At 42.9% G+C, this 9996-nt stretch overlaps 1 long non-coding RNA gene across 1 annotated transcript; it reads left to right on the top strand.

The window, feature by feature from the left end:
• The first annotated feature begins 4054 nt into the window (after positions 1-4054).
• On the top strand, positions 4055-5361 carry LOC145123617 (uncharacterized). Its single transcript, XR_013715213.1, has 2 exons — positions 4055-4952; positions 5073-5361. It is a non-coding gene; the product is annotated as an uncharacterized LOC145123617 (long non-coding RNA).
• The last annotated feature ends 4635 nt before the right edge of the window (positions 5362-9996 follow it).

Here is a 9996-nt window from a genome sequence, read left to right as displayed (position 1 = left end):
AAGATCGAAGGAACAAAGAATATACTGAACAGGAGGGTAGCTGACGCATTCCTTGACCTTAACTGGCACCACTTAAATCCTTAGGATAATTCCCGCTGAATAACGAACTCAATGAACAATGGTCTCGAATACCATGACACCCAAACCAGTGAAGCCACAACCCACCAGGAGCTGGACATACTTGCTCCTGAAAAGGGTTCACCGACCAACATCTACCCAACATATCTGGAAGCAGCAAACCAAACAGCATTCTTAAAGAACCCTCAATGACTGACGTTCAACCAGAGAATCCAAATTCTCCCCCACTTAGAACTCGAACCACCGCCCACTGGTGGTGAACCAAAACATAACCCAAGCAGCTCAACCAAGCACAACCATACCTGACCATGAAGTGAATACCATCCGCAGAATGGTCCTCCAGATACAGATCAAACGAATCCCACGAAAAACCTGAAATATAGTTGGAGACCTCATAACTTCCTATAATAACCACTTACAAAACATAGGAAACTACTGATTTACGATCCAAACATACACCCCTTCATGCAACCCACACGACAATCTGACACCTGGCTTTCCCAACTCCCAAGGATACAGACCTTGCTCACATCGCTAAGGTACTTGTGCCACATCAAACCACTTACGCACACCAGCGCTGACATGCTTTAGACAACCACCACGACCAACGAACCTCAAGCTGAGAATCAAACCTAACTCGGGAGGTCAAAATCCTGCCCACTCCTTTTAACTCGGAAAAAATGAAGGGAAAAAAATTTCCCTGCCACAGATAACGACAACCCAATCCGAAAATCCGCCACTTAAATCCCAGATGCAATTCCAACCGATCATGCCAACCGCTTCCTCCCCGTGTCTCAAGGCTCGAGGCACGACCTCTAACAAAACCCTCGAGACTTCCAACCGGCATACTTATCTAGGTTTGAACCACTCAACCCACATCAATATCGCCACAGGGGCCTGAACAACACAAAACCCATCCTCGCCTTAGCGGCCCAAGCTAAAAGATCAAAAGATATGAAACCACTGTCTCAAACCATGGTATCCAAGCATGCTATCTACCCTGGCCAATCCTTAGAATCTACGAAATTCCCCTTGATTTGAGTATGGATCCTGTGCTTCCAGTAGTACGGGCCGAATACTACCTTCCACACCTATCCATACTCTCCTCAAGAATCCTCTCGGGTCTTCTAAGACCTAATCATAAAATACTCCTGAAATCTGCTCTATAACGCAACAACCGCACTAATCATCCCCCCTAGGCTATCCTAGGATTCACCCACACCCCTCTGCCATCAGCTGTTGAAGAACCCCTACCAGCGTCAACTAACGACTTCACGAATACAATTATATGACATTAGGCTTAAATAATCCTTTGGCTAAAGGACTCATCCCTATAACGGTTGGACTCAGACAAGAGCTGCGCAATAGGTCCAAGTCCTTTATCCTAAGATTATTTAACCCTCATAGCATATAATATATTTTATCCAATTGATGGTTAGCTCCCATAAACATGGGTCCCACAAAGCACAAAGCAAGCAACATTCGAGCAGAGAAGCCGACTAGCACTCACATGCAATAAAATCAGACACATCCTCGATGAAATCCTCGATATTCAACTCCCAGCACCACAGGTGCACCTTCGTCGTGCCCACACTCTCCCCAAAGTGGCTAATCATTCCCCACGCTGACCTGTTATACAATGCACCCGCTCATGAAACTTCCACCAACCCTGCAACACTCGTGTATGCTAGCTATACATAACACTGGATCCTATAGACCGTCGAATACTCGGTCCTACTCTAAGCCCACAACCAGACAAGGAACAGGAAATAAAGCCAAACCAAATATTCTCAGGGTACAGAATCTTAGTTATGTACAACTATGATGCATACACTAGGCAACTACAGTAATGATGTCAATTTCATATAAAGAAGAATCCTAGGCTATCATGCATCATATAATCACACAATTCTATCATGTAATTCTTAAGGATCCTTAACCTATTACTAGCATGCTGTTTTAACATATCACAATATCAAATAACAATATGGTATTTTGGGGTTTACTTACTGGCTCCGACTGATCGTACACATCGCATCCTCCTTAAGTATTTTGAAAACCATTTAAAAAATTCATTTTGACAATCTTTTCCTTAGTTTGAGACTGGATTCACACGAGTGTTCCTCCAATTCACTCAAACCAAGGCTCTGATACCAACTTGTAACATCCCAAAATTTTCAATAAATTCAAACTTTTCAAAACAACCCTTTTTCTACAGAAATGTTTACAATAACCATTATTCCCAAAACATTATTTAAAAATCAGAATCTCTTTCAACCTAGTTTTCAAAACATTCACATTATCAGAGTTTCACAGAAATCATAAGTCCAAAATATGAGGATGTGTAAGGTCACTCCTTCACCTTGACACGATCCACTGAAGTACCCGAAACCATAAACCAAAAATGTAAGAACGAAGCTTAGTGAGTTTCCCCTAAAATACCAACACCCAAACAGATGGCATATACAAATAACAATGCATACAGAGCCTTCAACATGTCTGGACCGCTCACAGAACCTTCATCATGTCTGGACCACCTCACCGGGCCTTCAGCCTGTCTGGACCGTTCTTCGGGCCTTCGGCCTCACCGGGCCTTCAGCATGGGTCCAACTCGCCGAGTTGTCTCATTAAACCTCGTGACCAAAACAAATTCTACTCGGTGAGTTAAGGCTTCTCAACTCGTCGAGTAGACCCATTAAATCCCCACGATTCTTCATCTTCAACTCGCCGAGTTGGCTCCTCTAACTCGCAGAGTTCAACTTGAGATTGGCATAATTCCACAATTAACCTTCTAGATTCCGGGTGTTACATGTATCTCGCTCTGAAGATTAACGGTTATAGTAGTGTGGGTATGCTAAGTGGTTAGACTTAGCTAATGTATAACGTAGCGTCTCACTAGAAAGCCCTAAACTAAAAAGCTTGTGAATAACTCTCAACCCTAACTTAATTGTGATTAAGTCACTAGGCATAATGAATATCATTGTATAATGTTTATAAAAGCCTAGTATGTTTGACATGTATGTAAAAGTGTAATGTCTTTCTTTTATAAAGATGTATGTTTCAAAGTAATGAACATATGTACATGTATAAACTTTATGCATTTAAAGATATAAATATACATAAATAGGAATAGCTTGAATCCTTGAAATACTACAAAGTGTTATAACGTGCTTGTCATGATATGCAATATCACATAAAAATCATATAATTTTGTATCATATAGTATTTGTTCTGTGAACTGGTTATTTTACGATAAACTAACCATAATACGTATACGAAAAGATTATACTAGTTTATTCGTAACAATATGCTAAATTATTAAATAATAATATTTTTATAAACTAGATTCATTGTATTTTCGCATAAAAAGGAAATTGATTTGTATAAACAAAATATTTAGGCACATGTATCCTCCCCCTAGAAATAATTAAAATGTTAAAAGGGGCCTTAAGCACTCACCTTCGTAGCGTGAATGAGGCTCGAGGTGTGAATCTTGTCGTGAGATTTGTTACGTGACGTTCCTCGTTATTAAAACGAGCCATCGAGTATATTTATATTTCCTAATAAACCAAAGGGTAGCTTTGGTAGTAATTATTAAGTATATGGTGGTCCTTATTAAAATAAATAAACTCTAGGGTTTGATTTTGCCATAATCATACTTCGGGGACTGATATTGCGAACTATTCTCAAGACAGGGGTTAAACATGTACATTTGAAACTGATTTGGGGTTTCAGGACTTAATTTGTTAGGTTTTCTGTGGAAGGGCTAAAATGGTTATTTTTATTCAAAGTTTGAAGATTGAGATTTATTTGGTTAAAAATAACCAAATTTGGGGCTGTTTGTAGATAAATGGAATCACTTTTTGGGGATTGGGACCAATTTTGAATAAAGAATCTAACAGTGGGGGCATTATAGTCATTTCGTAATTAAAAATGCCTTGGGGTTTTAAGTCCCGTGTTTAATGGTCCACTAAAAAGGAAATTAGGGCTTTACCCCATTTCTTTTGTTCTTATCGGGCATCTGAAGCAAAGGAGATATGACTGAGCGATGTCGAGAGGGAAAACACGAAGGCTTAGCAGGCGACATTCGCCGATCAGATGGCGATCGGAGGCCGTCGTCTCCGGGGTCGGCGAGGTCGAAGCAACTAAGCTTCCCTCTTCATGTCTGGCGGCGAGGAGCGAGTTCCAAGCGTCAACAGCAGCGATAACTTCGAACCAGATGAGGTTTCCGAAGGTTTTGCTCGACGAAAGGGGAAGCGGAAGGTACGAGAGTTTCAATCAGAGGGAAGGAGGCATGAAGGCGACTGAATGGCTCGAAGGGTACTGATCGATGCTGGATGAGGAGACATCTTTGGATTCGGTGAGACCGAAGGTGGAGGAAGCTCGCAGGTGGCTGGGGGAAAAGGGAAGGTGGGAGAAATCACGAGAAGGGAAGGACCAATGAAACATCGGTGCAGGTGGGGAGGCTCGTGGATTTGTTCCGTGACCGAAGATGTGTTCAGGAGTGGCAGTGGCAGCTTCTTGTTTCCCCGACAACTTCTTCGTCAAAAGGAGCCCTCAACGAGACAGTTAGAACGACGGGAAGAGCAACATCGATTAGCTCCAATCAGGGTTATTTGAGTCGTGCCTGTGCTTGAGAGAAAGGGAGGACGGGGCTGTGAATGAGACTAGAATCAGGTGGGCAGCATCCTTTTCTTTCCTCCTTGAATTTTTCTGGTAAATTAATAGACAAATGAGAGTTTAGCAGCAATATTAGGGTGTTTAGTGATGCTCTTGACAGGAAAGAAGGAGGTTGAGATGGGTTTTTCGGTTTGCTTGTTTGACAGAAATCGATGGGGATGATTGAAGGCAGTGAAAGCTACGAACAGGTGAAGGTTGTTCTTTTATTTAACATTTTAACTTGTGATTGTATTAAAAAAATCTGATCCTTAGATTTGATTTGATTTTAAGTTGAGTTTTAGTGTTAATTCTTCCTTTCCTCCTTGAATGTTCAGTAGATGGAAATGGCTTCAATGGAAGGACAACAGAAACTTTGCGTGTGGTTTTGTTTAGGATGAAGCTTGGAAGTAATCAGTGACAGGTTGTACAATAACTGGCATAAGTTGTATTGCATAAGTTTCATTTTTCTGTATTTTGTATTATGTATTTGTTTCATTACAGAGTATGTATTGAGGTATGTTTTAATTGGGTATGTATTTGTGTGTATTTGTTTGATTTGGTATGTATTATTGGTGTTTTCCTCTTGCATACACATGTATGTATACTTAAAACGTTTACAAACAATTTCTTAGCAATTATAATCTATTTCCATTTGTCATGAATTTGTTATATAAATTGTATAATACATATATATATATATATATATATATATATATATATATATATATATATATATATATATATATATAATATGAATTTGAACTCCTATATTAGGAATGTAACATTTGTTAATTTGTTAAACCTTGGTTTGTTAAATTAAAAATACACACGTATATAATGTATATTACAAATGCCTGATTTTCACGATTAATAATTTGAAAATGTCTGATTTTCTTTTAACTTTTATAAATATTTTTTTACTAAAAATATTACAAATATAAAATTAAATATCAAGGCTATAACTTGAGTCCAAAAATGCTTTCGGAATTTCCATTTGAGGTGTGCACGTCCCTCAACTCATAGAAACAGTTTTTAGCGATTTTAAGAAAATGAGTATTATACTGGTTTTGGATTCTTAAAACGGTTGTATCTTTTGCATACGAACTTCGTTTTGGACGTTCTTTATATTTTCGGAATCAAGGAAACATGTACTACAAGACTAGAGTGTTTGTATCACTCACAATTACTTAATGCGAAATTTCAGTTTTTCAAACGCATTCCTAAGGTTGCAGTTTAAGCCGTTTGGTTTGTTTGCCAGATTACATATTTGGAAGTAAGATACCATCTATAGTCAAAATAACTCATTTATTTTACATTAGATGCACTAAAACTCGATGAGTCAATTTATCAAGAGACTTACTGTGAACTTGACCGTTATAGTCTTTGACCTAAATTTCGGGATGTCACACATCTCATCTGAGATTACGTGCAATATCCTTGAGCAGACTCCTGTGATCTTTGGCACAGCCAATGAGGGTATTCTGGAGATTCTTGATGAGCGGTTGAGCGCCTTTCGTGCAGCGATGGCGGCTCTGGTTGGTACGCGTTCTTTGACCTTCCGGGAGTTCAGGGCATGTGGAGCTCCGGATTATCACGTGGCGAGGGACCCGATTACGAGCAGGAGGTGGTTATCAGATGTTACTAACGCTTTCTGTACCAGCCGTTGTCCCATGGGGGACAAGGGACTAGCTTCCTGCCTTTTGAGGGACAGAGCACGGGACTGGTGGGAGGAGGTACGTCGTGCGGTGGGTGATGATGCTGTGGATGTGAGGAGTTGGGATGATTTTTCGACCAGGTTTCGAGTCGAGTTTGCACCAGTGATGGAGGTGCATTAGTTGGCGCGAGAGTTTTAGGATCTCCACCAGACTACAGAGACGGTGGCTGAAATCACCGCTATGTTCACGGAGAGGGCGCTTCTGGTTCTGTAGTATGTGGCAGATGAGGAGATGAAGAAGGCCCGATATCATGAGATGTTGAGGAGTGACATTCGTCAGTTTGTGAGCTGATCCAGCTGAAAGACGCTGGAGGATATTATAGCTCGAGCTAGGGAGAGGGTGATTGATTTGGAGATGGAGAAGAAGAGGAAGTCGAATTTTGTATTGAGCGCTAAGGGTTCAGGCAAAAGGCCTAAGGTTGCTGATTCGAGAAGGAACGACCAGCAGGGCCGATGCCGTTGCGGCAAGTCGTACGAGGGGACGTGCAGAGTGGGTGGTTCTGGCTACTTCAAGTGCGGCCGAACTGGTCATATTAGCAGAGATTGTACTGCTACCACCACCATCATCCCTATATCTGATTTGATTTGCTTTCATTACAATAAGAGGGGCCACAAGAAGGCCCATTGTCCGAGTTTAGCTGCAGCAGGACCCGTGTCAGCACCCGCTCCTGCAACTATTCAGATTACTGACAGCCCCTGCGGCGAAGAGCAGAGCTTTCCAGCTGACGACAGAGGATGATCGTGCAGCTCCTGAAGTGGTGACGAGTATGTATCTTCTCATTATCTCTTTATTTATATTGAATTGCTTTCTTATGTTTATATTCTTTATTTTAGGATCATTCTTCGTGAATGGTATTTCGTCTTTAGTGCTGTTCGATTTGGGGGCTACCCGATCCTTTGTATCGCTTGCGCTTAGCAAGGGATTTGCTTGAGCTCCAAGGGAGCTGGATTGTCCTCTTGATGTTGAGATTGCCGATGATAGGACGGTTCAGGTTGCTAGGGTTCATCGGGGTTGTACCCTTCAGTTATTCAGCGAACAATATCCGGTTGATTTGTTCCCATTCCTGTGGGGGGGGGGGGGACAAGGTTATCGTGGGCATGGATTGGTTGAGCCCTAATGGGGCAGTGATCGACTTTAAGAAATCGTTAGTTCTGGTTCGGACTCCCAGTGGGGGAGAGTTAGTGATTCATGGGGAGAGACCGCAAAGTGGGATAAGTTTGAGTTCTGCAGCGAGGGCCAGACGCTATCTTCATCAGGGTTGCTCAGGTTTTGTTTCCTATTTCATGGATACCCGGGATAAGGGTAAGGTGACAGTGGATGATGTGCCGATTGTGAAGGATTTCCCGGATGTGTTCCCGGAGGATTTGCCTGGGGTGTCTCCGGAGAGGCAAGTTGAGTACAGGATTGATCTGGTTCCAGGTGCGACTCCGATATCCAAAGCACCGTATCGGTTGGCTCCTCCCAAGATGCAGGAGTTGTCTACACAGCTATAGGAGCTGTTAGACAATGGATTTATTCGACCAAGCAGTTCGCCTTGAGGAGCATCGATTCTGTTTGTGAAGAAGAAGGATGAGTCTCATCGCATGTGTATCGATTACCGGGAGTTGAATAAGGTAACAGTGAAGAACTGTTATCCAATCTCGAGGATTGATGATCTTTTTGACCAGCTTTAGGGTGCGTCTTAGTTCTCCAAGATTGATTTGCGATCAGGGTATCACCAGATGCGGGTAAGGGATGAGGATGTGCAGAAGACAGCCTTCCGAACTCGTTATTGTCATTACGAGTTTGTGGTGATGCCTTTTGGGCTCACCAATGCTCCATCCACGTTCATGGATCTCACAAACCGCATGTACAGACCGATGTTGGATCGGTCTGTGATAGTATTCATTGATGATATCTTGGTTTATTCCAAGACTCAGGAGCATCATGAGGAGCACTTGAGGGAAGTGCTGGAGACACTGAGGAGGGAGATACTTTTCGCAAAGTTCTCCAAATGTGAGTTCTGGTTGCGCGAGGTGCAGTTTCTGAGGACCTTGTCAAGCAGAAGAGTACTGTGGACGATCCGACCAAGGTCGAGGCCGTGATGCAGTGGGAGGTTCCGAGGTCTCCATCTGAGATTTGGAGTTTTCTTGGTTTGGATGGTTATTACTAGAGGTTCATCCATGATTTCACCAAGATCACTGTTCCTATGATCCGACTGACCAAGAAGTCGGTGACATTTCGCTGGGGGCCTGAGCAGTAGGAAAATTTTGAGACTCTTAGACAGCAGTTGTGTGAGGCGTTGATTCTGACCCTGCCAGAGGGTGTTGATGATTTCTTGGTTTGTTGTGATGCTTCGATCACAGGTTTGGGGGAAGTGTTGTTGCAGCGGGTTCGCATGATCGCTTATGCTTCGAGGAAGCTGAAGCCTCATGAGGCGAATTATCCGACGCATGATTTAGAGTTGGGGGCCGTGGTTTTCACCCTCAATATTTGGCGGAATTACCTCTATGGGGTTCGTTGTACCATTTATACGGACCACAAGATCCCGAGGTACTTGATGGACCAACCGAATCTGAATATGAGGCAGCGCCGATGGTTAGATGTGGTAAAGGATTATGATTGTGAAATCCTTTATCACCCGGGGAAGGCCAATGTGGTGGCCGATGCTCTTATCCGCAAGGCGGTCGCGAATCTGATCAAGGATATATGCCTGAGGATGACTGTGATTACTCCATTATTGGAGTGGATTCGAGAGGCACAGGTTGAGGCTATGAAGCAAGAGCACCGGAAAAGCGAGCGTATTGTGGGTCGGGTGTCTTCCATCGATTATGGTAGCTGTGGATTGTTGAATCAGCATCGTTGGGTATGGGTTCTGTATTGGGGCGGTGTACGCCAGATTCTGATGGAGGAGGCCCACAAGTCTAGGTTCTCCATCCATCCCGGGGTAATGAAGATGTATAGGGATCTTCGCCTGGATAATTGGTGGCCCTGCATAAAGCGGGATGTGGCCTGATACGTGGAGTGGTGCTTGACTTGTAGGAAATTCAAGGCCGGGCATCAGTGACCTCAAAGAAAGATGCATCCGTTGGAGATTCCCGTATGGAAATGGCAAGACATCACTATGGATTTCATCACAAAGCTTCCCAGGACTGCGCGCGAAGTGGATTCAATTTGGGTCATCATGGATCCATTGACCAAGAGAGCGCATTTCATTCCGATTCAGGAGAGTATTTCTGCAGAGAGGTTAGCTGAGATTTATATTCGGGAGATTGTGGAACGTCATGGGGTGGCGGTATCAGTGGTTTCTGATAGGGATGTCTGTTTTACTTCCAAATTTTGGAAGAGATTTCATGATGAGTTGGGCACTCATCTTCATTTCAGTACAACATTTCATCCGCAGACTGATGGTCAAAGTGAGCGGACTATTGAGACTTCTGAGGATATGCCGCGTGCATGCGTGTTGGATTTTGGTGGGAGTTGGGATACGTATCTTCCGTTTGGCGGAATTTTCGTATAACAACAGTTATCACGCGAGTATTGATCGACCTCTACTCGAGATGCT

Source organism: Lactuca virosa, chromosome 7 (assembly GCF_052849685.1).
Source record: "Lactuca virosa cultivar CGN04683 chromosome 7, Lactuca_virosa_CGN04683_v6, whole genome shotgun sequence".
In the NCBI taxonomy this organism is placed as follows: domain Eukaryota; kingdom Viridiplantae; phylum Streptophyta; class Magnoliopsida; order Asterales; family Asteraceae; genus Lactuca; species Lactuca virosa.
The sequence above is the reverse complement of the archived record's forward strand: the minus strand, read 5'-3'. Positions and strand labels throughout refer to the sequence as shown.